Here is a 10108-nt window from a genome sequence, read left to right as displayed (position 1 = left end):
GTTTTAGTTCGTTTCGATTAATTTTCAATTAGATTCGTAACATTGCAATTCGATTTGATTAATTTCCAAATCGATTCGATTCATTTCTAGTTCGATTCGTTCTACCAATTCGCGATTCGTTCCTCCTTCAAACAAATCGAGTTTCTCCGGAATTCGATTCAAACGTGTTTTATGTGTATTTCCATTCTAATCCCTTCCTCACATCCCGTTATACTTGTTTTACTGATAAAAAGAGTTTTGGGCCATATCAACTTCATTTTCTCACTCTAACACGGTCCAAACGTCGCTCGTTTGTCCCGTTTCATAACATCTTATTTACGTTCTAGTTTACATTTTGCTTTCAAAATAATAATTTGACTTAGTATCAAATCCTAGAGCAAACCAACCTCAAAAACTTAACCTTTAACCTAAAACCTACCTTTTTGGTTCAGTTTTGCTTCGGCTCGGATTCAACACGTGAATCTAGACATGTTTCTTTCTTGACGTTGATGCTAGAACGCGAACTCTAATCTTTCCTTCAGCTCGGATCTAGGTCTGAATAGGATGATAGTGTTTGTGTGTGTTTTTTAGTGTGTATGGTGGGTGTAGGATGGAATGCGGGTTTTAGGGTTTTTGGGAGGTTTAAGGGTGTTTAGATACCCCTAAACCCATGGACCTAAGGCTCATCACCATCCGTTAATCCATCTTTTATTATCCAAGCTCACACTCTATTATTTTTATTTAACGTAGCTAAATAATAGCACATCATTAAGTAAATGAAATTCTTTTATTTATTATTATCAAAAGTAGGATGTTACAAGTCTACCCTCCTTGAAAGAGGTTTCGTCCCTGAAACCTAACTATTACCTAAAAAAATAGGGTAAACCTTGCGCATCTCTTCTTCAACTTCGCAAGTAGCATCCGATCCCTTACGATGCTTCCATATCACTTTCACCAAAGTGATAACTTTATGATGAAGCTGCTTTTCCTTGCGGTCGACTATCTCTACAGGCTATTCAATGTAGTTTAACTATTCATCAACCTCAATGCCTACTATTGGCACATGAGATGTGTCATCAGCTAGACATTTTCTCAAGTGTGAAACATGAAAAGTAGAGTGAATTCCCTCTAATTCCTCGAGTTAATGTAGCTTGTAAGCCACTTCATCCACCCGATCTATGATCTTAAAACGGTCCAATGTACCTTGGACTTAAATTTTTTCTCTTCTTGAATCGAATAATTACCTTCTAAGGCGAGACCTTTAGCATCACATTTTCACCAATGCTAAACTCAATCAGTCGTCGCCACTTATCAGCATAGGATTTCCGACGATATTAAGCAGCTTTCATTCTTTATTTGATTTGATCAAGCCTCGAGGAGGTTTCTTGCACAACTTCTAAACTTCCAATCTTTTTTTGACCAATCTCTCCCCAACATATAGGAGTTCTACAACGTCTACAATACAACATTTCAAACGGCGACATACAAATACTCGAGTGGTAGACGTTGTTATAAGAGAATTATGCCAGATGCAAAATGATCATCCCAACTTCCTCCAAAGTCTAAAACACACGCACGTAGCATATCCTCAAGGGGTTGGATAGTCCTTTCAGACTGCCCGTCTATTTAGGATGATACGCCGTACTGATTTTCAGTCTTGTTCCCATAGCTTCATGGAACTTCTTCCGAAATCTTGAGGTAAAGCAGGTATCTCTATTAGGAATGATCGATAAGGGCACTCCATGTTTAGCCAAAACCTCTTTTATGAACACGTTTGCTAACGTTTCTGACGAGATAGCCTCTCATATAGGCAGAAAGTGAGCACTTTTAGTTAAACAGTCCACAATATCCCAAATGGTATCATGATGTTTAGTATTACGTGGTAGCTTAGTTATGAAATCCATGGTTAGACTCAAACAGAGAATGTGACTTAAGTAAGAAAAGAAAGAAGATGTCAGTTCAAGAAAGCCAAGTGTCACTCAAGCAAGCTGGGTAAAGGTAAAGTACATGATTAATTTCATGTAAAATGTAGAAATATGTAAGAAACATAGCTTAAGTGCTAGTGATAAGGTTATGTGATTATATGAATCGTTTGATTGTTTAACTGTTTAGAAGTAGAACCTAGCAAAAGTGAACCACAACGGAGAGTGTATAGGACATGGAAAATAACGTGATCAGGTAATCAAAACTGGCCACTGTTATTACCTGTTAACCTTACTATCCTTGTACTAAATAGTTCATTGAGTGATGATGTTGTGATGTCTTATAGAATATAAATGGTTGGGGTAACGAAGGCTGTTCATTAAGAAGGTTGTACGAGTCATCGTGGTTGGCCACGTATCGCGCGAGAACCTTTTAAAGAACTAGTTACTAACACAAGAGAGGAGGGAAATGCAACTGTGCGAGATCAGAGTAACGATGAGGGGTATACTTGATCATGCTATTCAAGCTACCATTTCTCAAGCTGTAGCTATTGCAGTGAAGAATCTACAACCTGATAGGTCTGTTGAAACCCATGTAAGGACTACTGAGAAGACAAAGGAGAGTGGTAAGAAAGATGATGAGAATGAGAAAAAAGAATCTAGTGAAATTCGGTTTGTGAAAGTTGGTGAAGGGAAGGGGACCGAGGTGGATGCAACTACGAGTCATTTAAGGGTTGTGACCCGCCGAAGCTGACTGGTTTGGGGGATGCAATAGCTACTCACCAGTGGATAACCGCCATGAAAAAGGTTATCCAAATTAGCGAGTGTTGTCCCGACCAAGAGGTGGGTTATGCTACCAGTCGTTTGGTGATGAGGCTATGTTCTGGTGGGAAACTGTGGAACAGAGAAAGACCCGAGAAGAGATTAAAGCCATGAGGTGGGAAGATCTGAAGGAGATGGTTATGAAGCGGTTTGTTCTGATGCTGAAGTTGAGAGGGTTGAGATGCAGTTTATGAATCCGAAGGTAGGGGAACGACACACCGTGAGTACACCACTGAATTCAACCCCATGTTTAGGTTGGTGCCCAAGATGGTGAACGCTGAAGCGTAAAGGATCAAGTGCTACATCAGAGGACTTCCACAAAATGTCCGCACCTTAGTCGGGGCTAGTAAGCATGCTACTTTTGACTCTACTGTTGAACTTGAAGAGATGGTTTATGAAGACTTGGTTGTGGACGATGTGGTGGTAGAAAAGAAGAAAGAGAAGAAATGGGTTACTCTTGCTAAGAGACCCGGTGCATAGTTGTGGAATTCAAGAGATGAGAAGCTAAAGGTGTGGGAGAGAAGTCGTGTAAGACTTGCGAAAAGATGCACGGTGGTGAGTGCAAGTGGGGTACTGATTCTGATCTGTGCCACAAGTGTGGGAAAGCTCATGGTGGGGAATGCAGGCTTGGTTCTAAGGCATGCTATAAGTGTTGTAAGGTGGGGCACTAGCTCATGAACGCAGTTAAAACCCAGCGTGTTTCCAATGTGGTAAGACAGGCCACATGGAAAGGGAATGTACTAAAGTTAGGGGAAGCGAAAAGAAAGGTGCTGAACTATCTCGGCCAAGGACCAGAGCCTACATGCCGACATAGGAATAAGCCAAGCATATCCTAAATGTTGTGACATGTACGTTTCTAGTAAACAGAATTTCCGCTTCTGTATTATTTGATTCAGGTGCGAATAGAAGTTTTGTAGCTACGATATTTAGTAAGTTAGCAAAAATGCAATGTTGTCGTGTGCCTGAAACTTTTTACAGTAGAAACCTCTAGTGAGAACTCGGTTAGGATAATGAGAATGGTTAAGGATTGTAATATAGAGTTATAGGGATGAGAGTTCCCTATTAACCTGTATGTTATGACCTTAGGAGGGTCGATGTGGTTTTGGAAATGGATTGGCTGTCTGAGTTCGAGGCTCAGATAGTGCGTAAGAGTAGGTTAATAAGGTAAAGTCCTTGGATGGTGGTACAGTGACGGTTTATGGTGATAAGAAAAGTTTAGGGCTTAACGTCATTTCGATGATAAAAGCCGAAGGTTTATTAAGGTGAGGGTGCAGTGCCTACCTGGGGTGTGTTGTAAAAGTTACGGCCAAAACGAAAGAAGTGAAAGATGTTCCTATAGTGTGTGACTATCCAGAAGTGTTCCCTGAGGACCTTTTGGGGTTGTCACTGCAGCGAGAGGTAGAATTCCAGATAGACTTAATACCAGAAACACAATGCGTCGTGAAAGCACCTTACTACATGGCGTCATCTCAGATGAAGGAATTGATGTCCCAACTGCAAGAACTCCTTGACAAAGGTTTTATAAGGCCGACTGTTTCTCCGTGGGTTGCACCAGTGTTGTTCGTTAAGAAGAAGGATTGAAGTATGAGAATGTGTATAGATTATCGTGAGTTTAATAAGCTTATGGTGAAGAATAGAAATCCGTTGCGATGGACGGATTATTTGTTTGATCACAACAAGGTACGAGTTGGTTCTCGCAAATAGACCTTAGATCGGACTATAATCAGCTGAAGGTGAATGAGGCAAACATCACAAATACATCGTTTCAGACGCGGTATGGATACTACGAGTTCCTTGCGATGGCATTTGGTCTGACGAATGCTCCAACAACATTTATGGACATGATTAATATGGTATGTCAGCCGATGTTAGACAAGCTAGTTTACGTGTTCATTGACGATATATTAATCTTTTCAAAGATAGAATTTGACCGTGCTGAGCATCTTAGAGAAGTATTGGAGGTTTTGAATGGAGAGAAACTATATGCTATGTTTTTGAAGTGCGAATTATGGTTGTGTGAAGTACAATTTCGAGGTCACGTAATCAATACTAAAGGGTTTACTATGGACCTTGCTAAGATTGACGCGATAATGAATCGGAATACTCCACAAAACCCCGACTGATTTATGCAACTTCTTAGGGTTGGCTGGCTATTATTGGAGATTCATTCAAGGCTTCTTCAAGGTAGCCACACCGTTGACCGGTATATCCCAAAAGTCTTTAGTATTCAATTTGGGGTAAGTATCTGGAAGAAGCTTTTGAGGAATTGAAGAAAAGACTCACACAAGCTCCAATCCTTGCTTTACCCGATGGTGATGAGGATCTGATTGTTCGTACTAATGCTTCACATCGTGGGTTAGGTTGCGTGTTATGCAACGAGGAAAGGTGATAGCTTATGGTCTAGACATATGAAAGTTCATGAGAGTACCTACTCGACGCATGACTTAAAGCTAGCAGCAGTAGTGCATGCCCTTAAGATCTGGAGACATTATCTGTATGGTGTTAAGTGTACCATTTATACGGATCATAAGAGTTTACATTACTTCTTCGAGCAGAAAGAGTTGAACATGAGACATAGAAGATGTTTAGAGTTGATAAAGGACTGTGAATGTGATATCAAATACCATCTTAGTAAGGCTAATATGGTTGCTGACGCGCTAAGCCATAGGAACTAAGAAGTCATTGCAACAGTGAAGTCTTATAAGTTAATCATTAACTCAGATGTCTTTGGAGAAATCATTAGGGTATTGTCGGAGGTACTTATAGATGAAGGATTAACAAAGAAGAAAATAATTATTTGACAAAAAAGTGAGCTGACGGGTAAGACTCATGGAGTAAAGACCAGGTTCGACCGTATGTGGATTCCACGCCATGGAGATCAAAGAGGTCAAATATTTGTTGAAGCTCATAAGTCGAGGTACTCAATTCATCATGGATCCACTAAAATTTACCAAGACATGAAGAGATACTATTGGTGGCCGGGTATGAAAAATGAAGTGGTTGATTATGTCAGCATGTGCTTAACATGCTTGCAAGTCAAAGCAGAAGAACACCAGAAACCTTATGGAAATATGCAGCCATTAGAGATAACTAAATAGAAATGAGAACACATCATTAAGTAAACGAAATTCTTTTATTTATTATTATTGTCAAAAGTATGATGTTACATAATTTTATAAGTTATTTAGATTTTATTTAGTTTTAAATACTGTTTAATAGTAATTTAAATTAAAAATAATTTATTTTAAAAATAAATCAAAGCAAGGAAAACAGGGACACAATGGGATGACATCGCGCTATTTGAGGAACAATGAAAAGAAATTAAGTAAAAGTGGAAAAAGCTGATGTAACGATGATACAATATTAAAAATGAATGGGGAAATGTGATAAATTGTAGGACTCCCTATGGTCGCACAAATCTTTCAAATCACATTATATAAACATACTAACTTATAAAAACAAAAGAAGTTAAGATTAATATCAAATCTGGATTTTATGGTGTATTTTTAAAATGTAAAAAGTTTAAACCAAGAGCAGAGAGGATGAAACCAAGTATTTTTTTTAGAAAATGTGGCGTGGTATAAACTATTAATATCATACTCTTTTCCCTAAATTACCAAATTAGAATATTCGTATAATTAAACACTAGCATATCAGTGTACATAAACTGTTATATGATAAGCCATGTCAAATTTCTGTCAAAAAACCTCCAATGTGATGTCATAAACTGTTCTTTTATTAACTGTTATATCATACTGAAGAAACACGAAATCCGCCTAAGTTGAATTACTTTGTCCAGGGTGAAGATCAATTAATTATCCGGCGCAATAAGTAGATTCACCTACAAATCAAAACACCGTGAGCTCTTTACGAGAAGGAGATGAGGGTCTTCTCGTAACCACCCTCCTGCACGAGAATTAGTATTTGTGTATGAATATATGGAAGTAAGTTTCTATAAAGGAAGCTACAGAGTATTGTAATGTAAGAGTATTTAATTCTTGGATCCTTTACCGTTTGGAGGTAGTTTAGTATTTATTGCAGGTAGAGAGGAGAGAGAAGGTATGGCCACCTGCCATGTCGGGCAGTCCACTAATCAAAATCCTTGGACGTGTGCTATGGATAGTTGGTGGGCAACATGGCCGACTGATGTTGACATGTTGTACTATGTAGTACTATTGACCGTGTGTTGTCAATACCCCATTGGCTGGGTGTCTTTTTCGATGATTATATCTCCTTTTTGTACCATGCTTATGGAGATCTTTGACGCTCCCATTCCCGAGGTGTCAGGGAATGTTTGGCGCCTAGAGACATGATATCCAGTGCTATGGCGCATGACACAATACCCTGCGGAGGAATGTTGTTGACTAATGGGTGGGTTTAATACCCTACCTCTACAAGTCCCCCCCGTCCATTGTTGCCCTCTAATGTTAATATTGAGGGGAGCTACAGACTGAGTGATTGTCATTCAAAGATTTCTCCAACTATTCCTCCCATGGGATTTTTTGTTAGAAACCTTTTTCAATGAGATGCTGCCTGAAACAGCAGAATGTTTTTGTGAGCCTTCTTTGGCAAAGTCTTTTATGGCAGAAGGTTATTATGAACCTTCCTTAGGCGGAGTTTTTTATGGAGCAAGGTTATTATGAACCTTCCTGAGGCGGAGCCTTTTATCGTGGAAGGTTATTGTGGACCTTATTTAGGCGGAGCCTTATATGGTGGAAGGTTATTGTGAACCTTCTTTAGGCGGAGCCTTTTATGGTGGAAGGTTATTGTGAACCTTCTTTAGGCGAAGCCTTTTATGGAAGAAGGTTATTATGAACCTTCCTTGGGCGTAACATTGATCGTCGGAGGTGTGTTGGTGGATATTTACCAAGTTTCGTGGTTGCATGTGAAATTCCACGTGTCTTTGGCGGAGAGATATAAAATTAACGAATGTCAGGATAAGGTTGCATGAGATGGGACGTGTTGATGACGATAACGTCTTGCAAGCCGTTTTTTCGAATGTGTCGCACATGAGCTAGGATCCCGGTGATGCGCCCAGCTGTAACACATCTTCCTGGTTTGTCTTTCACGTGCCTCGTTTCAATTGGTTCACCCATCTTGTCTACCTCGATTTCTTCCCTTGACATTAATTGTGATGGGTATAAAAGGGAGTATTAGTTTATCCTTTCTTCCCTATTCCTTTCCACTTGGCTTTTCTCTCTCATCCATACCATCGCCATCCTTTTTCAACGAGCTTTCTGTTTGTTGTATCTTTTCTTTGTTTTGTAATGGTTTGCTCTTCCCAGCAAAACAAGGAGAAAGGTTCCAAGAAACACCATACTATGGAGTTCGTTGGTTGTCGGATATTACGTTCCGACTTCGACGAGGTACTCAAGGACTACTAGATTGATTCTTTGTTTAAGCCGGAGTTGCCGGCTCCAGGCAAAATGGTGTTGGATGCTCCTGCCGGCAAGATTTCCGTTTATAAGGAGTTCTTCGTGCTTGGCAACTTTTGGTTGCCGATTACTCGGTTTCTCTTGAGGTTTTGGACATTTTTGAGTTGCATTTGACCCATATGCATCCTCTCGGTAAGGCGCTCCTTCACCATTTTAAGTTTACTTGTCACTGTTTGGGTATGACCCTTTCAGCTGACAAGTTGGTGGCATTTTACAGGTGGCGAAACTCGCATGGGTGGTACAATCTGTTCACCCGATCTGGTGCTAAAGAGATTGCTCTTGATGCACCCAAGAGCTTGCATGAGTGGAAGAGTATCTTCTACTACATCACTGCGAGCGTGGTTCCTCATGTGACGCACTTTGCAGAGGGCAAGGAGCTTCCGGAGCCTAAACCAGTGCCGTATTCTGGTGCGGACTGGTATAATATTTTGAGGGAGAGCCTATCTCCACTACGCCCATATCCGGAGTGTGGGTTGATGCTGTTTGGGATGAGTCGCATATGGGGTGAACCTATGATGGTTCCTTTCATTCAGAATGGGGGTCAAGGTGATTATACAACTGCATATACTTTGTTTTTATATCTTATGTCGTTTGAGAATCATTATTTTACTGCAGATGTGGAAGACCCATTGTTGATGTTGTAACCTTCACCTGAGGGGGTGAAGACCCTCTACCGGCGGGCTCTGGGTTCTCGGGAGGAGCTGATCCTATCCAGGACAGTTAATATCTTTGTTTTCCCCTTCCTATGGTCCAGGCATTGCCGCCTCGGCCGCCGCCACCTCCCAATTTTGTTAACCCAAGAGAGGGTAATTTGTCCTTGTATCGTGACACTGTACTCAATCTGTATCCTTCGTACTAACATATGTTTTGTGCTTTTTTGGTAAAAGATCTCATATTGTGCACCTTCCCTTACCCCCCGGGGGGGGGGGGTGGGGTCACAAAGAGGCGGCGGAAAGATGGTTGCCTCCTCGAAGGGTGCTAAGCAAAGGCCCTGGGAGGATGACGACGACGACGATGTCTGAGACCTTTTGGCCCGCCAAGCGTTTCCTCCTTGACGGTTCTGGATAAGTCTAGGACTGTTGTGGACACAAATTTACTCCCAACCGCTAGCATCTAGCCTGCTGAAGGAGCCATGTTTCCTTTAGTCTTTCAGCCTGGAACCTTTGGGGATACCATGGTGTCCTATGGTTCTTCGGTAGGGTCCGGTGAGGGTGCCAAGATGTTCACTATTCCACACCACGCGCTGTTCACGACGGTGGGCGTTAACGCGGAAGAGAAGGAGGTTCCTCTTTTTAAGAGGCCTCGACTTAGTGGTTTCGTCAAGATAAGTGGTTTGGTTAAGTCTCTAGGTTTATGTTTATTTTTGTTCTTTCGCTTCTCGTTCTTATAGATTATCCCTTTGCAGAGGCACATAAAGCGCTTTTGTAGAAGAAAGACCAAACTAAAGAGGTTGCGCCGAATGATGTTTCCAATACATCTGCTATTGCTCAAGTTTGTTTGCTTATGAAGACGAGTGTTGGCAACTTATCTGAGGCTTGGCCTATTATTCAATCGGTTACTTTGCCAATGACGACGGGGGTGGTTCGCCCGCCTGAGGCTGAAACCATTGTAACTTCGGAGCCTTTGACGACGAAGTTGGTTGTTCCGCCCCGAGGTCGAAACTTCGGCGGCCATTTTTCAACCTGTGACGGTGGCCTTGGAAGAGTCTCCTAAGATTCCATTTGGGAAGTCGGTGGATAGGACCTCTGGTCCTATGTCTTTTGCCGGCTTCCTGAAGTCTATGGAGACGTCACCGCTCAAGTATTTTGTCCTTGATGGTGATGAGCCTGTTCAACTGCCTCCTTCTAATATTGGGGCGATTATAAGCGGAAAATTATTTGACATCGGTGGTAGCAATGGAGGTGGCATCTGCGGTGGAACGGGAGAAGTAAATATAAATCCCCATGATTT

Source organism: Bidens hawaiensis, unplaced genomic scaffold (assembly GCF_021521415.1).
Source record: "Bidens hawaiensis isolate Kalapana, Puna unplaced genomic scaffold, B.hawaiensis_p1.1 tig00000142_1, whole genome shotgun sequence".
NCBI lineage: Eukaryota > Viridiplantae > Streptophyta > Magnoliopsida > Asterales > Asteraceae > Bidens > Bidens hawaiensis.
The sequence above is the reverse complement of the archived record's forward strand: the minus strand, read 5'-3'. Positions refer to the sequence as shown.